This window comes from Chionomys nivalis, chromosome 3 (genome assembly GCF_950005125.1).
Source record: "Chionomys nivalis chromosome 3, mChiNiv1.1, whole genome shotgun sequence".
In the NCBI taxonomy this organism is placed as follows: Eukaryota; Metazoa; Chordata; class Mammalia; order Rodentia; family Cricetidae; genus Chionomys; species Chionomys nivalis.
In genome coordinates this window covers 52,363,008-52,383,970 of record NC_080088.1, presented here as the reverse complement: position 1 = coordinate 52,383,970, position 20,963 = coordinate 52,363,008, and positions in this window count along the sequence as shown.

Genomic DNA, 20,963 nt, shown 5'->3' with positions numbered 1-20,963 from the left:
GGATACCCCACACACTATGACTTGCTGCCTCTAACGAAACCCTACTTCCTACTTCTCACCACCTCCCAAGAAGGTCATCATGTTATCAATCCATTAAGGGACTGATCTATTAATTAGTCCAGAGTCCTTGTGATCTAATCATCTCTGGAAACACCAGCACAGACGCACCCAGAAGTGTGCTCCACTGATCCCCTGGGTGTTTCTTAACCCAATCAAATTGTCATTAAAATCAACCTGCACGGAGAAGTGAGACTGTAGTAAAGAGGGGGACAAATACTATAGAGCCATCAAACAAGACACCTACTCTGATGAAAAGAAGCAGCAAGTCTGCTGTGGTGTCATGCACCTATAATCCCAGAAGCTGGAAGTGGAGGAAAGATTATCAGTACGTTAAGATCAGCATCATCTAGCTTACATAGGGAGCTCAAGGCCAGGCTGGCTTCTATAAGACTATGTCTGTAAACAAACAAGCAAACAAATAGGCAAAAAGATGTATGGAATTGTGTCACCTGCATTTTTGGACTCACAACAGGTCACCAGACCTTAGCATGACTGAAACTATGATGGAAGTAGCATTCAGGCTATAAAACTTGGTCAAAACAAAACAAAGACCTAATACATCAAAGTCCATAGTTCTGGGAAAGTCTCCCAATGTACTTTTTGGCTTTTGTAGCTCATCTTTTGGCTAACTGTTCTTGTTAACTGAAGCATGTTATCCCAGAATGTGGCTTTTGTGTTTAAACCCTCACCCTGAGAAAGGTTAGGAATTCCACTGAGATTGGAAACACCCAGCATAGTCTCTGGCTAGTTAAAAGACTTTCTATAAGCTTAAACCTGTGTTAACTAGTCTTCTCTGGTAGGTACTCCACAGCAGACTATTAGGAACCTTGAGTTACTTTCATTCAGTCTTTCCATTCCCCTTACCTGATGGGAGTTCTCAAAGACTCAGCCTTCCATAGATGCTGAAAACTGTGTGAAAGAGGGGCTTATTCACACAATGTGCAAAAACAGAGGTTGTTTTGGGGGCAGACTTGCGTATACTATATAACCCTCACCCCCAGGCAAAGTCCTAATCTGAATGTATAATACAAGTTCTAACTGTTATTAATAATCAAAACTTGAAGTCAGCTGTCAGGGATGAATCTGGAGGATCAGAAGGCTGAGCAGCCAGCTTCTAGAGTTCTTCTACCAATGCTCAGATCAAAGGGGCAATCCTGTCCCTCTGACTCCTCAGACTTCATGCTAAGACTGCATCCTCAAACTGAATCCTCAGACGGCATCCAAGTTCCTATCTCCTCCTTCCTTATATTCCTTTCTCCACCGATCCATATCTTTCCTGTCTCTACTTCCCTAGTGCTGGGATTAAAGGCATGTAACTCCCAAGTACTGGGATTAAAGGTGTGAGCCACCACCACCTAGCTCTGTTTCTCTTTCAGACAAATTAAATTTCATGTAGCCTAGGGAAGCCTTGAACTCACAGAGATCCATCTGCCTTTGTCTCCTGAGTGCTTGGATTAAAGGTGTGTGCCACCACTGCCTGGCTTCTATGGCTAACTAGTGACTTACCTCTGCACTCTGATCTTCAGGCAAGTTTTGTTTGTTAAAACAAAAGCAAAATATCACTACATGGCTCAAGGGAAATCCTCACCAAATTCCACCAAGAAAGACAAGTAGCATGGTCTGTGGCAGGTAGAGCCAGATTGCACTTTGTGGATGCCTTTGATCACTTGGCAATTCCAGACCCATGCTCCCTCCTGAGACAATCCTCATTCTTGATGGTATTGGTTTTATTCTCCAGCCATTTTCTTCACATCCCATAGACCCTTCCTACCTCTTCGATTTCTCTCCATCTTCAGTCTAGGAAATGTTTTAGGAACTATGTTTCCTTTCCGGATCTATGGGAAAATGGACACTCATGATTGCTCTCTCCCAGAGGTACCATAAGGCCACTCAGACAAAGACAGTCTTCCATTCACTTTCCTACTGATCGTGTTCTCCTCCAGAGATGATAAGCTGATACTGAATGGGGAGTGAAAAAGGATGCCAAAGGAGAGGAAAGTAAACAAAAACGTCCATTTACGGGGAGGGGCATTGTGTAAAACACTAGATTGAGACTCAAAGGACCTGGAAAGTGTTTGTTTTTATTTTTAAAGAAAAACATGAGTTTGGTACCCAGTGTTATAAAACCCACTGTGATAAAGACAGAACAACAGTGAGCGGTAGATACAGGTGGAAGGCAGGTGATTATTTTCCTTCGAAGTTCAGAGAAATAGATAGTTAATAATGGCCAAACTACTTCTCTTTCTCCCCACATCCCCCCACAACAGTTTTGTTCTGTAACCACACTGGCCTTAAACTCGAGTTCCTTCCAGCTTAGCTGAGAGTTGGGAAGTATATACCTTCACACTTGGCTAAGGGATACTTTTCCTACATCCTCCACTTACCAAAAGAATAAATTCACTTCTTTGGGATGAACATAATTATAATGGTCTGTCCTGTCCCTTTAAGAGACAAGTCCCACCCTCCCTCTCCCCTTTCCAGCAAGGAAAAAGATCTTCTTTCTGCTCCCAGCCTGAGTTTTTCTCTTTTCCATCTCTCTCCCAAAGAGGCTGCTTCTCTCCTCTCCCCCCCCACTGTTTCTCTCTCTCTCTCTCTCTCTCTCTCTCTCTCTCTCTCTCTCTCTCTCTCTTCCCTCCATCTCCTTTTTCCCCTTCCCTTTCATAATTCACTAAATAAATATCCAACCTCACTCTGCATGGCGTGCCTATCTGGCTCTGGCTCTCACCCACTGTTGCTCCTCGGGGGACCGACTGACCCACCCAGCTCTCTCACCCACCCTGGGACCTGCTGCCCCTTGTGGCCTGCTGCCCATTGCTGCCCCTCAGAAAACTGCACCATTTTATCTAAACCGTTGCAATAATGATTTGTGAGTTTCACAGTATCATGTTGCATGCACATTTCAGTCCATAGATGTACATGTTTTAGCAGTCAGTATTGACCAGTTGCAAATGACTCTTCAAAAAATGTGGCCACCGATCTGGCTATTGTAGTTTTTCCCATCCCTGGTTTTGGTCAAAAAAATAAGGCAGATCTCAGGCCCAAAGCTTGAACATGGTACCCACCAACATATTTCCATCTCTGACCACACCCTAGAATACTATAAAATGGGGTGGGGGAGTCTGATCCAAGACCTCCATACGTACCACTAGCTACTTATCTTTAAAAACATTACCTTCTTATTTTTCATCATAGGTTTTGGCCCAGTGTTACTTTTTTAATAATCACTTTTTATTATTTTATATTTCAAAAACACAGAATAATTTGTATCACACAGGAGATATCATAAAATAGAGGAATGTGGGGCAAATACAGACTTTCCAGTATCCTTTTAATTAGAAGTGACTGTGGTCTAACTGTAGAACGAAGTTGCCTGTCCTAAAACCACAAGTTGCCAACTGTGTTTCTTATTCTTTCTGTACCTTGATTTCCTTATTAGAAATTTCAGAATTAATCTCTGCCTTATACTATTATTGCAGCATTAAAGCTGTTAGGGCCCTTCCTGAACCTATTAAGCTCTCAGGAAATGCTAGCTGCTAACATCTTTGAAGACTTCTCAAAAGCTTTTCTCCTGTTACCTTAGCCTTTTACCTTATTACTCTCTTTAATACTCACTATTAGTGCCAAAAATCATAATTAGTCACTGATGATGTTTGTATTGTAAACAATAAAAATGAGTTCACCACAGTTCTAATGGGAGGACTTAAGATTTTGATTCTGTGTGGCTTAGACACTGCTATTAGTGGAGACTCTTACCCTTCTCCTGGAGAAGTGGCAGGGAAAAAAAATTCAATCCTTATGTAGAAAAATACCTGCTTCTCAATAACCAATTTGTTTCATGTTTTATTACTTCAAACAACTTTACTTTTAATACAGTTTCCTCCAAATGTTCATCTCGATGGCTACTGTAAGACATCATTTATCAAAACATAAGACTTGATTTTAGTTCACTTCATAAAGGTAGGAAACCAATTAGCCAAACTCATTCAGTAACAAATTTATTATAATAAAAATAGGAATTGGTATGAATCAGGCATCATCAAAAACCCTTTTTTAAGGAAGATATAGATATATAGCCATACATTGTCAACTGGGAGCAGAAATGAACTAGACAACTGATTCCAGGGTTAGAGATTATGGCCAAAGTGCTACTTTAATGGAATTTTTTATTACAAGCAAAGAAGAATATAGAATTTTAACACAGAAAAATAAGCACTCTGACACTTAGGCCCAAAAGGCTAAAGAGGACTATCCTTATATCAACCGAACACAGTGACCTCATTATGCCTGTAGTCGGTGTAATCCTTAGCCATTAGCTGAGATATAGATTTTTGCACATGAGGGTATTGTTCTCCCTATGAAAGAACTGCCTTTAGAAACATTTCAGATAATTTATTATAAAAGCTTTTTGGTGTGACTGTGGGGTAGTGGTAATAATGTGGAGGTAGGGAGAATGCTATTTTTAAGACTCTAAAATGACTTTTTGATGCTCACTATAAAATAGCCTGATTTGAACTTGAGAATTCCAGAAGGATTTCTTTTTGAAATGGAGTGAACTTTTCTCTTGAGGAATTCTGCAGTTGAATTGAAAGATCCTGATAGTCAGTGGTGAGGCCAAGGCCCCACGACAAATGTGGATCTAGCTGTGTGTATGCATATGCAAATATCCAGGTACGGACTTTTATACAGCATGTGTTTGCATTTTGCCAGTAGGTCTGCGCTGTGATGATGAGCCATCTAGATGGACCCTTTGTGTCGCACATATGCTTCTCGCCTCAGTGGAATTACATACATTGTTAGGACAGCACACCCAGGGCCTATACAAGGGGCAAGGAGAAAGAGCAGACCCTTCTGCCTCAGTTCAGAACTCTAAAGGATTATGTCAGCTCCACAGCTCTTTGTGATAGAAGCTGAGACCTTTCCTATCTCTATGTTTCTTACCAGTCCCTCTCTTGTCCTTGACAGCATGTCCCAGTAAACTACCTGAGAAATCTGTCTCGGAGTCTGGTTCCCAAACTGAGACGTTGAGCACACATTATGTAATATCACTTTTAGGAAAAGGTTAATTTACAGGTTTATAAGTGTTGAACGGCAATGAGGATCAGGATTCCTGAATTAATCAAACTGCTCCATCGATATAAATCAGAAAATAACTAGAAGGAAAAATTGAACTTTACTATTTTGCTATCCTGCAACTTTGTGTGTCTTCTCTTATCACAGATACCCAAAGAATGGTCTAAAAACCATAGAAAAGACTTTCAATGCACTTATGTCCATCCACTCTTTAACCATCTCCACCACTCCATCATGGCCTTTCAGAAGCAGTAGTGTGGGCACTGGGTGACACTTAGGAAATGAACGGGTTACAGTTGAGACAAGGAAGAGAATGACACAAGACTGGATAGGGGAGATGGCAAAGCTGTGTCTTTACAACCCAGTGATGGACAGAATGTGTTGCTTTAGATAATCAGCAAAGACATCGAGCAAGATATAATCAGAGCACATCAATCATTGAGACTAAGTTGAGCACAGGCATAATTTAGAGATCAAAGCACATAGAAAGTTGATATCAAAGATCCCTGAAAGCAATAGAACCATGGAACAGAGGTCTGGATTCTAGCATAGTGCCCCTGGGAAGGACTTGAAATTAACTTGGTGGGAGCATAGGTATCCAAAGATAAATCACCATTTAACTCTCTTTGGACTCCTCAGGATAGCTTTCTAGGAATTTCTCAATTCATCTTTGCCATAGAAATAACCACCTTTTAAAATAATGCTGACAACTTATAATTTGAGGAGAAGATTTTAAAGAGGAGAAACTAGTTTCTCACAATACAGATTCTCAGAGACAAAAACTTGGGCACAGCCTGACAGTTTAGTCTTCAGCAAGACGTAGGCTGGCTGCCAAAACCCATGCACGGATGTAAATAACAATACTGAGTAGATCTTTAATCAATTTCTCCTGTTTAAGGGCAGGATTGATTGACTGACTGGTTGACTGATTGATTGGTTGTCTAATTGAGGTAGGCAGGACTAAATCCATATAGGTATGGGTCAGAAAATCCCACCAATAGAAAAAAAGAAGGCACATGAGAAATACCCTAGAAAAGTGGCAACCCAAACAAGGCAAAAGCTGGAATACAATAAGCACCTGTCGAATACTGAAATTTGCTTTGTGGTCAGCGGTTGAGCTGACTGGCTGCTCTCCCAGAGGAACCAGGATCTCAGCAAGCACATGGCATCTCACAACCATCCACAATTCTAGTTCCAGAGAACCTAACATCTTCTGGCCTCTGAGGGCACCAGGCACTCCCAGGGTATACAGACATACGCATAGGCAAAACACCCATATAAATAAGATAAAATAATAGTGTTTAATAACAACAACAGCTACAAAGATATGCTATGCAATGGAAGTTTACGTCCTCTCCAAATCTGTGTATTGAAACCTGAACACCAATCTGGTTATATTAAGACATGGAGACTTTAGGGGTAATTTAAAATGGGTCAGTACCTTTATAAATGAGGTCCAGTGAGCTGCCTCCCCTCCTCCTACTATATGAGAGCAGGGTAAGAGCCCTTCATCTGTGAATCAGATAAGAGCCCCACAAAACGCGTACACAGGCGGTCACCTTGACCTTGAACTTTTCAGACTCCAGAAAGGTGAGAAATAAATGACTTTGTCCACAACCACCCACGCCATGACATTTCGTTAGAGCAGCTGAAATGAGTCGTGTCAAGGGGCTGGTGGCTATTCAGGAAAAGAAAGCAAACCACCTCTGCCGAAGAACTTTCTAGACCCTTCTGTAAATAGACAAACTGCATGGAGGAGGAACTACAAATAAGCATCTCATTTACTGTCTGTGGAAAAGACATTTGCTCACGAGCATACAGTGGAGGCATATTCTGTCACACACAAACCCGAACGTTTGTTTCACCAGAGATTTGGGTGTTCTCGCAGGGTGTTTGCTGTCAGGGCCCACAAAGCTGTGAGACTGTTCTCCTTTCACTGGAGGCCAGAGTTTGAGCTTATTCTCACGCTCTCAAAGTTGCTGACAACAGGCGTGGCTACAAGGGAGAGATTCTGACCTAGGGTGTGGTTAATTAGTATTTTGAGTGTTGAAGTAGACCAAAAGTTGGAGAATTCAAGTCTATTCCTCACGTCATTAATGAAGTCTGTTGCCTCCCTTCCCTCCACTTTTGGAGTGAAGTATGTAGCATGTGGAAAATAAACGAGGTGGATTCAGTCAGTATTCACCGACTGTCCCTCCCGATGCTGTTCTATGTTTCTGCCTCTTATTTCTCCTATATTTCTGTTCATTTTGCCTAGTGATTCTAATCCTCACGCTCCTACCCTGGAATGTACAAGTTTTGTTGAAGCTGGTTTTGGACAGTTCACCAATCTCAAGGGATTTAAATTCATTAGTTATTTTCCCACTGTGGTTCTGACAAAGCGAAAATATTTTTTCAAACTTAATCTGCTTTGGCCTAGATACATCTAAAAAGATTGACTCAGAAGATGGTGAAGGTATCTTATATATGGTTTATAATTTACATAACATGATTATGTATTACTTGAAGCATGCTATATACTGCAATCCTTATTTGCAGACATAGACATTGAAGCTGTATTGTAAGCAGACATCTTGCCCAAAGGCTCCATAGTCAGGACAGAACCAGAGACCTCTGGATGCCTAGATTATTTTTCCTGCATGATTCCATAGAGCCTCTCTGAATCTAAGATACCAAGACAGAACCAAATATCCTGTCCTACTCGATAAATGTTAATTAAAGGAATATCCTGTGATTAGCATTGCTTACCTTCAGCATGACAATTTCTGCCACCTAGTGGCTTCCTATACCTGCTTATATAACGTTACCTTTTGGGGTTCAAGTTACAAACTACAAAATAAAGAGTGAAGAATGGACATTTTTAAGGTTCTATCCAGATATAGAAATGCAGCAAATTTAATCTTTGTTAAAGGATGTACAAGACCCTGCCAGCTGAGTGTGTGTGTGTGCACGTGTGTGTGTGCTGTCACAAAGATTTCCATATTGACTATATCCAAAAAACGTTATTTTACAGATGTACCTTTCTTATTTTAAGAGAGAAATGAGTTCTAATAAGTTAAGCTTACATGGAGCTAATTCAACAAGAATTTACTGCTGATCGTTAAGGAATATTTATTGATTTGAAACCTGCTTTTATTTCGTGTTTGTAGATATTATGAATTTTCTTATGACTGTGTGTGGGCATACCTACTTAATATAACCTTCTATTCTATTCCTAATAACTTAAGGCTTATCTTACATGACTGTTAAAAATCAGTCCCCCACAGGTGTTAATGCAAACTATGAAATAAAGAAATTTATTAAAGCATATTTAAATTTGTACTTACAAGTTCAATCCTGTCATAAATGCAGCTCTTAGCTGCAGTAGTATATATCTATCTATATAAGCACATAAATTAAATATAAAACACATCACATGGCTGTACAGTTTCTTGCTTTCAGTCACATACAACTACAGAACATTTTGTTTAGCATTTATGTGACTTGCGAGTTACCCACTTATTCATCTGCTTAGGCTAATGACTGGCCTTGGCTGTCATAAACTCCCCCCACCCCAGAGTCCTGGCTTGCTTTTACGTCATCTTGACACAAGCTAGACTTAGAGAAGAGGGAACCTCATTTGAGAAAACGCCTCCATATGATTGGGCTACAGGCAAGACTATAGAGAGATTGGTGGGGGAATTCTCAGACCCTGGTGAGTGGTGCCACCCCTGGGCTGGTGGTCTTGGGTGCTGTAAGAAAACAGATTGAGCAAGCTACGAGGAGCAAACCAGTAAGTACCACCCCTCCATGACCCCTGCATCAGCTGTTGGCTCCAAACTCCTGCCCTATTTGAGTTCGTTGCCTCAATGCCTTTGATGGTGAACAGCTATATGGAAACATGAGTGAGCAAGCCTTTACCTCCCCAAGTTGCTTTGGCAATGGTTTTCCATCACACAAACTGTGACCTAAGGCACCTAATATGATACAAGCAAATACTGCCTACAAATTACAAATACATGTCTACAATCCAAAACATTCAGCTTGATGTTATACAAAATCTATATACAGAGACTAACAAGCAACTCCAGGTACGTGCAGTAGTTCAAATTCTGAAGACATTCAGTTCTATTTGCATGCTAGATCATTTGTCTCCATTCAAAACAAGATGTCCACAGGGACTCATGGATAGAATCATCCTTCTTGGCAGTCTCAGCTTTAGAAGAAATCTCTGAATGTATGAGATAGGGGACACTGGGTAGCTTCCGCTCCGTGGTTGCTTTTCTTTTGAAGAAAACTTATTGATTCCAAGGAATTTAAACAATGAAGACTGGAAATGTTTAATTTGAGGAAACAGCCCTAGCGGCTCCTACTCCCTCTGGAACTGGGATTCTCAGGGCACTAAGTGTTGCATCCATCATGTTCAGTGTGTGCCTGCTGTCCATGCCACTTCGATTTCATATTCTCCATTATCCTCATATGGGCTTTTATAATTTTTTCTTCTTTTCCAAATATTCACTCACATTATGTTATTTTAGTATTTGATCTAAACTTTTTACTTCTAAAGTTTTAGATAGTCATAAAGAAGTCCTATAGTCAAAATAATAAACCCATGCTTAAACTTTTATGGATTATATTTCTTTAATTCTTGACTTAGAGTTTCTTTATGAATTACTTCAGTTTTCCTCATGAATTACTGCTGCAATTGATATTGTTTCATAATCTGTATTTTATTTCACTTCTATTTCACTCTCTTTTTTCTTCTTCTATTGATTTTCCTACAGTTTATCCGGTTGATAAAAACAAAGGATAAAAATTCATTCCTGGATGCTTATCTAGCTGATTTGTAACAAGGGATAAAAACATTTCATTTAGGGATCCAAGTGATAATTTTCTTAAAGTCTCTTTTAGAAGATCTTAAAATATAAAAATAAATCTTTTAATATCATCCTGAAAACTAAAATTAGTGTATAACTGAACCACTCATTTTATATAGGCATTTGAACAAATCTGAAAGCTCAAGAAATAAGAAACAGAAATAGCTTTTCTGAAGAGTAACTTTACTATTTTACTTAGTATCACGGGGAAGAATTATATCTATTGTATCATAAACTGGGACAGGACACCATTATGGCCTACATATGAATGAGTTGCCATCTTAAATTACTTCTCCTACAAAGAATTTCTCTCTAGGAAGTTTGAGGGAAATGCTTGAAGAATTAAAACATGTTAAAAAATTGAGAAATATAACCCTTCAAGCTACAAAAAAAGTTATAGAAACTGACTCTGGATCTTTTCCTTCTGCATGATACTTCAAGAGACCTACTGGTATCAGCGCTAACTACACTTTGTAAGTAGAAAGGAGAATTGAGATCACTTACAAGGTAATGCTCTCTTCCTTTGCTCCTGGAAAATGAACCTCCTAAGAGTTTATGAGTATTTAAAAGGTAAATGCTCCCAATTTTCCAAAAATATATCTCTGAGTATGTATCACCATAAGTCCTATTTTTAAAACAGAAACAGAAAACAGAACAAAACTCACCCTGAGCCTTTGATTAAGATCCCATCTCAGCATGAGCACAGGAGGCTGCTGAGGAAAAAGATGTAATATTCATCTATCTCCCTGTTTCGCCCTCTGACCCTAGGCTTCCTCCCCAATTAATCTAGTTAGTTGGTAATTTCCCATGAGTGTATTTAGATGATCCAATCTCAGACCTCCAGCAGCTAATCCTGATTCAGTAGAAAGGCCTAAACTTTACTCCCTAAAATGACTCCTGACAGAAAAATGGATTTGTGCCGTGCTGTGGCCTATCCACAAAAACACAATTTGTCACCAAACCAGGCTATTTCTGAAAGTAAAAGGGCTCTGTATAGGCTGGGCAGGGGTGGCACACACTTTTAAACCCAGCACTTGGGAGGCAGAGGTAGGTGAATCTCTGAGTTCAAGGCCAGCCTGGTCTACAGAGAGTTCCAAGACAGTCAGGGCTGTACAGCAAAACCCTGTCTTAACACACCCCCCCCCAAAAAAAATCACTCAGATGTATAAGAAAAAAATAAATATAAAATATAAATAAAATATAAAAGGACTCAAGATAGTATCTGGACCAGTTATTTGTTGGTATAAGAAATTTAAAACACAAATGTATTATCCTATAGTTCTGGAGACCTGAAATCCACAATGAGTCTTAAAGGGCTAAGGTCTGATTATCTGGACTCTCAAGTGAGACCCTACTTCCTTATCTTTTTCTGGCCTTCGGAGACCACAAGGCATCTTGGCTCACGTCCCCACCCCCCACCCCTAGCATTTCAGCTTTAGTCCTCCATTATCATATCTGCTCTCAGCCGATCCCCTTATCTTTTTTCATAACCATTCTTGTGTCCACTCGGAGTCTGTAGCTCAAGATCTTTAATTCACCATGTGTGGTTTTAAAAAGTTACAGATCCAAATCTTTAAGGTGCAGATTTTTAAAAGATGTTTATTTTGACTTATGTGTATGTGTGTGAGTCTCATATGCTTATGTGTACAATACACAATTGAGAGACCATGGAAGCTGGAAGGGGGTGTCAAATGACTGAAACTGGAGTTATAGGCAGCTATGAGTGCTAGGAATAAAACTCAAGTCCTCCGCCAGAGCCGTAAGAGCTCTTGACCCCTAAGTCATCCCTCCAGCCCCTCAGATATCTTTGAAAGATGAGACAATACCCACCAGACTGGAACTTAGAATCACACCTTCTAATCAGGCAGTAGGAACAACAGAAACATGGTGAAGTAGGATATCAGATTTCACCACGTCCCTCCCCAACAAAAACCGCATCTCTCCCACCGCATTTCTCCTATCCGGGAAGGAAAATACCTCTGCAATTGCTCAGGTATTTCTTTTAAAAGATTAGAAAAGCAATGGAGAAAATATGCCCAAGTAAAACGCCACAAAATGAATAGGAAAATACTTCATTTTCTCTGAATGCCACTACTCCCGTGCCCATCACTACTTCTGCTGGGAAGGAACCACACTGCACATGAGCTTCCTTCTTCAGCAAAACGAGAGCTGGGTGAACAACCGTATTCCATAAACATTTAGGGCACTGTTTGAAAGACTCATTTGGTTCCACTCTCCCCAAGATCACTATGGCAGAACGACACAATGCGCATCGGGAAAGAGCCCCGAGCAAAAGAGAGCAGGTGATGTTGTTATCCGCGATATGGTAGGTGACACAGCCATCCTCACAGTCTCCTCTGCAGAGGACCCAGGAGCCAACTCCTCTGCGACCCTAACAGCCCTAGAAGCGCTGCAAACGCCTTGCAGCTTTCACCACTGTGGATTCACACTACCCTGCTGTCCTAGAGTAAGAAGATTGCTGCCAAAAGGGCTCCATGGCCTGTAGCCAAGAGTAGTTATTTCCCTTTACAAACTTTTTTTTTCTTTTTCTTTTTTCTTTTTTTTTTTATTTTTCGAGACAGGGTTTCTCCATAGCTTTTTGGTTCCTGTCCTGGAACTAGCTCTTGAAGACCAGGCTGGCCTTGAACTCCCAGAGATCCCGCCTGCCTCTGCCTCCCGAGTGCTGGGATTAAAGGCGTGCGCCACCACCACCACCCCTGGCTCCTTTACAAACTTTTTTTCTGAGCCTTCCATTCCCTAACTTTCCAAACTTGTCACCAAGCAGATATCTGCAGGAGGCCTTTGCAGTCACCTGTATGCACTGGAGTGTCCCGAGTTCTCACTGCTACCCTTGCTGCTGGACCCCTAACAGCCCTCCCAGCCTAGAACTGCTCAGCTGTCAAACACTGTGGATGCCATCTGTCTGCACTGATAGACACCTTACCCTTTGCAAAGAAACTGCTTTCAGCCAATGGCTTAACAGAATATAGCCAGGCTGCAAAACTTATAGAGAGTGGGCAGACTTAGAGAGACACCAGAGGGGAAATGTGCTAGCTGTCAGTTGGAACCTTGCCGGTGATCCACAAACCTCATGGTAAAATACAAAACAATACAGATGGGTTAACCAAAGATATAAGAGCTAGCTAGAAATACACTTAAGTGATTGGCTAAGCAATGATTTAAATAGTATAGTCTGAATGATTATTTCGTGGTCTGGGCAGCCGGGAATGAACAAGCAGTCTCCTACTCCTGGAATCTCTAAGCTACAGCAAGAAGATGCCATTTTTCCCCCACAGGGGAAAGAGAAAAGTATAAAACTCAAAGTAAATATAGAATCAAGGAGCAAATGTGTAGCCTAATTCATAATACTTCAATATTGTAATGGTGGTATATAATATATTGCTCTAATGTTAAGATCCAAAGCCATAGCTATAATTATAGGGAGAAATGGCTCTTCAGTAAGAGTACTCACTGGCTACTCTTCCAGAGGATCTGGGCTCAATTCCCAACACCTATAGGACGGATCACAACTGTAGTAACTTCAGTCCTGAGCAGATCTGAAGCCATCTCCTGGGCCTCCCTGGCATTATATGCACATAGTCACTTACAGATAAAACCGGACTCTCTGAACATGGTGGACAATGAGGGCTGCTGAGGAGCCAAGGACAATGGCACTGGGTTTTGATCCTACTGCATGTACTGGCTTTGTGGGAGCCTAGCCTGTTTGGATGCTCACCTTCCTAGACCTGGGTGGAGGGGGGAGGACCTTGGACTTCCCACAGGGCAGGGAACCCTGACTGCTCTTTGGACTGGAGAGGGAGGGGGAGGGGAGTGGGGAAGGGGGAGGGAAATGAGAGGCGGGGAGGAGGCGGAAATTTTTAATAAAAAATAAATAAATAAAGGAAAAAAGAAAAACAGGTGAAACAGTCATACAAATAAAATATAAAACTATAGTTACAATAGCTTGTCAACAAACATAAATTAAAAATTATGTAAATTATGACATCAAAACATAAAGTTGGAGTTCCAGGCTAGCAAGGGCGTGTGTGTGTGTGTGTGTGTATGTATGCATGCATGTGTATGTATGTGTGTATGCATGTGTGTATATAAATGTGTGTAAATGTGGAAGGGAGACTAAAAGTGTAGAGCTTTTGTAAGGATTTGGAGTTGTCAGCTTAATATCAGCTGAGTGTACACCTTATAATAACCACAAATAGAAACCTACAGAAGATAAGCCGAAGATAAGACAGAGGAATCTGAGCATACTGCCACAGAAAAGTCAGCAACGCACAAAAGAGCACAGCAAAAGATAAAAGAAACAAAGAACCCAGAAACAACTAAAGGGCAATAGTAAGGCTGTGCCTGTAAACAGTTACTTAAATGTAATAATAGGTCAGAGATAGGCTAGGTAGATGGAGCTGCCACTTTCTTCTTACCATTGTGTTCTTGTTCAACACCATCATTAAGTCCTAGAATGGTCTTCATCTTCCCGCATTTAGCCATCTCTGCTATTTGAACTACTTTCTACTCTTCAAAGCCCATTCAAGAGTCATATTTATCATAAAAACCACTCAGCCAGCTCATGGTACTCACTCCCGCCCCTGCTTCCTTTTCAGCAAGAATTCACATGGCCTCCTCCTGCACTTGCCTAAATCTGTTCAATGCAACATGAATACATTTGTGCCTTTGCCTTTTCTCTCATACCTGAAATGAGCGCTCACGATGGGGGCCATCTATCAAAAGCAGCAATGAAGTTTCATCCTTGACCATATCCAGGTCCTGTACCTATTAGTACCATTTCTCCAAGACAAATACCCATCCATTTATCTTGCCATTTAACAGAGGGCAACACTTGACACACAGGCCAACTGAAGGTTTCTACCCACCAAGAGGAGGAACATTCATCAGAGACTTCCAGCAAACTGCATAAGCCAATGTTTTAATAGAGCTACATCTATTAGCTAAGGTGATTTTAGTCAATAGGATACTGCCAACCACATCTGTTTATTCACTGAAACAATGATTTAGAACAACAACAACAAGGTAAGACATGCCTATAATCCTCGCACAAATAAATGAATTGATTGACTAATTAAATAAACAGTTCAGACATCGTATCTGCAAGCTAAGCATTTTCAGATGTTAGCCAACGATTCAAACAGCAACATTGCCTCCTGGGTTTTGTTTTATTAATGACAGATGATGATACCGAAGCACGTTTCACCAGTGAAAAAGATACAAGGCGGTAAGGTCTCCGTTGTCCGGTTATTTCTCTGGAAATTGTGTGCGATGGTAGAGGTCATCCTGGCGCCGCAAAAAGTTGGGTTTATGTATTTGGTATCCCCTACCCAAAAAGCTTATATATTAAATAAGATACCTCACAACAGCTCATGGAATATGTGTCTGACCAGAAGTTCCCACAACAGACTTCCGGTGCTCCTGACGCTGTACATTAGCGACATGGAAAGCGAGAAAGCAGTTGACATTTCTGACGGGTAAGTTAGGAAAGGACTCTGCAGTTAGTTCCCCCCACTGCTTCCTTCCTGCTCCTAGTCATCCCTGGGTTCACTCACAAGCCAAGGAAGGAAAAGGCAAATGGAGCCACCCAATCAGGCGCGCTACAGAACAGCTGTGTGCTGCATGAAGCCAAGCAGGCAGTGGGAACTCCAAGGGCATAGAGTAAACAGAGGCTATGCTCAAACGGTGATCGCACTAATCTCGCGGGCAAATGTGCTGCACGTCACACACTCGCAGTCTTGTGTCGTCACTAATTAAGTAATTAGTGAGCTGTAATCGGTGCTGCAGGGGCACCCAAAATTTTGTGCAAGATTGGAAAGAAACCGTTCCCTATGGAAATGTTTTTAAAAAGTGAGAGATTTTTCTTTTCTGTTATCCCCCCCCCCAACTTTTTTCTCCAGACAATGTTTGCTCATCGGTTAGGTATCGTCATAAACATCACTTTAACGTAGACACAGTTCCCAACACTGCCAACATCTGGCAGGAGCACTTCCGGTCACCTTTCATGTAACTGCACACCCTCTTTTCCTATTGAGCTGTCTCGCAGCCATGTTGTCAGAGGCCACATATATCTGCTCACTATTGTGTGTGTCACAGTAAACGTCTTCACTGAATAAGCATTTCTGTCGTGAACAAAAAAGATGTTTATTAGATCCCCAGGAGAGAGGGGGAGATACGAAAGTCCACTCTCGTTAACTTAAGTTCTCACTCCAAATTAATCTGCTCCGCACTCTGGATGTTTGTCTCTTTTCATGTTTTCCATGTTCCTTTAAGGGAGGAGCACACTCCCCTGTTGAGTATAAACAACTTCATAGAACGTCAACATCAAACAAGACATCCTGAGACCATCATACAGAGGAAGAGAACAAGACGGCTTCATTACTTTCTCTGAGCACTGACCAGACTCGGGGCTATGTAGAAACTCCACAAGAAAGAAAGTAGCATCCCTCTGTCTCAAATGCTGGGAGGAGTTGTACATCCCCCTCCCCGCCTGGGATGGAGGGAGGAGTTCTGCCTGTTTCTTTTCCAGGAGAGTTTTATGCTTGCTCTCACCAGCCCTCTCCATCAGTCCGACTGTGAGCTTCCGTACCTGGCAACAATCACAGAGGCAAATTCCCTCAGGTCCTTCCCTGTGCAAAGTCTTGATGGTTGAAGTCTTTTGAACCATCCATCCTGTTACTGAAGTACAGTCTGGTTCCCATGGTCTGTGTTTTCCCTTGCTTCAGTGAGCAGCTCGGTTAAAGCACACGAGTGTCCCTCAGATGTGTGCCCCTTAGGATTTCAAGCTGGAAGGCATTGACAATGAGTCACACAACACGCACAGGAGAATGAAAATGTGACAATTTGAATTTATATTTATCTAAAAGATAATTTTAGATACATTTATCTAAAAGACTAAGACAAGACATCTCAACGGGCTTTCATCATGGACATAAATATGATCTTGTTCCCTCATCCCTCCCTCTGTGATAAATCAGCGACACACAAAATCGCCATGATATCACAAAAAGATATGTATTGTATGTTTCCATCCCTGTGTGGTTTTGACCAGTCAAAAGCATAGAAACAGAAAGCAAACGGTGGTTTCTCCGGACTCAGGGCAGAGAAAAATGGGAAGTTGTTTAGAAATGCAGTTTCGGTTTTACAAGCTTTTGTCCTTCAGATGTAAATAGAAACAACACTACTGAGCTGCCACGTCATAACGAAGGAGTGAAGAAAGGACAGACACCCAGAAACAGAATAGCTGAGAGCAGGTAGACTCTGCTCAATCTGCTAGAGTGGCAGGAACAGGGCGACAAGCCAGAACTCCTGTGGTTTATCATGTACACCAAGAGAAAGAGAGGTTGGCTAGCAAACTCTGAAGGGGCTTTATGCAGGGGTGGGGAAGCAGTCTCCAGTCGTCAGGGAGGAGGAAGCAGCAGTTACTAGCTTTTTCATACACTGTTAAACCTTGTAAACACTTGGGCTTTTCCTCTTCCCATGGGTCTCGGGCATTGGTCCTTGGAGGAGTGCTTTGCCTATAACTATTTGTTATAGTCTTGTCAATAGCACACATTCACTCAGGACTTCATCCAGTCTTCATATAGTCACTCAAGGCTTCCTCACCCCCATGCTCCACTCCTTCCACTAACATAAATTTAAAAATGTCTAATAGCCCAGGTGGTGGTGGTACAAGTATTTAATCCCAGCAAAGGGAGAGGCAGAGGCAGGCAGATCTCTTAGTTCGAGACCAGCATGGTATACGGAGTGAGTTCTAGAACAGGTGGGGCTACAAAAAGAAACCAACTGTGTCTCGAAAAACAAAAACAAAACAAAAAGAAAGGCCAATAAAATAAATTTCATATTACATACTTTATAATCACAACCTTTTATTATCATATGTATGTGCTGTGTTGTGTGTGTGTTCACACATGTGTGTGTTTGCCTGTGTGCTTGTGTGTGTGTGTATGTGTGTGTCTACCGGCTCCAGCACATGTGGAGAGGTCAAAGGACAACTCTGTGGAGTGTTCTTGCCTTCCACTTTACACGGATTCCAGGGATTAAGCTCAGGTTGCCAGGCATGTATGTAAGGGCCTCCACTATTCAGCCTCTTTCTTCTTCACAACTGAAAGGGAAGCACCTGAGTGAAGAACAGCTCCAGAAAAGAGAGAATTCAGCAGAGCAAACATAGTTTTAGTCCTCTCCTGGACACTTCAGCATACTGCAGCAGCCAATTTGTGCCCAGAAATAAATTTTGCAGTGTAAGTGGCAAATCTGGGGTAGCTAAAATTTGAACCTGTGTACCCACATTGTTTATTGAAGTCACAGGAATGGGGATTCATTTGAGGAGTGTGTGTGTTTCTCTCGAAGAAGCTATTAGTGTGTCCAGTGTTTAAGTAAAAGAGTTTTTCACCTCAATAAGTTAGTAACTTACTGGAAGTCAGTAAGAGAACTACATATGTTCTGTCATCCAATTAATGTTTCGAAAACGGTGTGAAAGTTCACAGGTGAGTACAATTTCCTCTAGTCATGAATCAAAGGGACAACAAAGTTAGGGAAGTAAAAGACAAACATTTTCAATGTGATTCCGCTGTCTATGACTTATTTTTTCTACCACAAAGACAAAAATCTTGCTTGTTTTTCCTTTTGTTTTTCAAATGTTATTTGTTTGGCTGTTATAAATATGGCAAAGGAAAACTTTGCAATTAGAATAACTTTGAAGTGGAATAAGGACCAAATGGCGTAAAGAAAAATATTTGAACTGTTCTTATTTCCTGTTGGCATAAGATACTCTTCAGTGCCATTAGCTAACTTCATGGTCCATTTTGATCGCTCGACCAAAGGCAACATCACTCATCCGTGAGCCTTCATGGCATCTTTGAATCTTGTGCTCATCAGCTTTCACGGTTTGGTGTATAAAGAGAGGAGACAATAGCTACCAGGTACTAAGGGAGCTCCTCTGAGGCAGAACAGAAGTGGGTGAAATGGTACATGTTGGTAATTGAATGACAAACATCAAAGTTATCACGGAGAGCAGACATCTTCAAAAATATTTTCTGAATTTCTAAGATGACAATCCATGTGGAAAAGATAAACCGCGCTGGTAAAGTAGTGAATGTTCGGGAACATTTTGTTATTTAAGAAAATAATCTTTGTGTAATTCAAGGAAATAAGAGAGAAATGTAGTCATCTGTGCCTATCATTTTTCTCCTGCCACCAAACTGAGCTCCGAACTGCGAACAGTGAGGGTGCCAGACAAATGCAGGGTACCAGTGGGGCACAGGCACACTTAGTTTGTGGTGGGAGTTGTATCTACAGTCACATCTCATATCTTCAAAGCTGCTATGGTCTGAATGGATCCACAAAAGTGATATGTTGGGCCCTTAATCCCTGATACAGCAAAGTTGGAAGTCCGAACCTTTTGTGAGGTGTTAAGACTCCCAAGGCTTTAGCCTTTTGAACACACTGATGCCATGTGAACTTGCTGCAAGGGGTTTGTTCCTTTTGGGATTCCCACCTCTGTCACACAAGGATGGTGCATTCCTCAGCTTCGAATGTAGCATCAAGGTGCCATCTCAGGGTGCCATCTCAGAAGCATTGTGCTCTCTTGGCAAAGAACCAAACCAATTGAGTCCTTGAACTTCCCCACTCCATAACTGAAAACTGAGTTTCTACTATTTACAAATAGTCTATAATATTCTCTTTCAGCAGTACAAAAGACTGAGACAAAAAGTCTAACTAGTGAGTGATTGAGGGCTGGTAAGATGGTTTGGTTGGGAAAGTACTTACCAAATAATCATGAGGGCCTGAGTTAGATCCCCAACACACACATATAAACCAGGTTTGACCACACATGCCTGGAATCCCAATATGGAAGGGCAGAAACAGAAAGATCCATGGGGTTTACTGACCATCTAATCTCATCAAATTGATGAGGTGCAGTGAGAGACTATGCCTCAAAAAAAATGGATGAGGAGTGTTTGAGGACGACACAGCACCAGCCTATGATCTCCACGTGTGTATACACCTCTGTATATTAATATTTATGCATAAATAAACCCAAGCAGTGAATAATTTTTAAAACTGTACTTTTCATACTTCAGAATTCACCTCCAAATCACACTGTACTTCTTTTCCTTTTATTCTGTCATAATCCAGAGGAGTGTGGGGTTACATCACACCCATATTGCTTCCAAACCACCTTCCCCAAAAAAGTAGTTATGGATATTAAATGGCTACACAAATACTGCTTTAATTTCCCTGTATATCTATGACTAAACTGTAAAGAACTAAAAAATTTCAAACTCTGGTCTTGCATGCAAAGAATTTAGAAGCTGTGCCTTCTTCCTAAGAATAAAATGAAAAGCAGGCCCAACTATAAGTTCAACAACTTTTTCTGAGGCCACAGTGCAAACCACTAGTCTGAAAATTAGAGATGTAAACTGTCAAATTCACAGAATGAGAATCTGCAAGAGAAAAAAACCACAGAAGCAGTGAGTATAAGGAAGCCCACAGCAGCAGGCTTCCAGAGGTCTCCACAAGTCTGAGGCTAAAGTTCTAGAGGAGCACCCACACTTCTGAGAGTTTAACGAAATTTACCATGTGAACTGTTTTAGTTAGCGTTTCCATTGCTGTGAAGAAACATCATGACCATGGGAACTCGTATAAAGAAAAGACATCTAGTTGTGTTGGTTTATATCTTCAGAGGTCTAGTCCAATATCATCATTGTGCTACATGGGGGTGTGCAGGCAGACATGCTGCTGGAGGAGTAGTCAAGTGTCCTACATCATTTTGCAGACAACAGAAAGTGGTCTCAGAAACTGGCATGACTTGAGCATATATGAGACCTCAAAGCCTGCCTCCCCAGTGACACACTTCCTAATAATGTCACGCCTTTTGGGGAGCATTTTTTTCTTTGTGCTTACTGCCAGGAGAGTGGCCAAGAAGGCCTTTGTTCTTCTTAACAAAATCCATCCTCA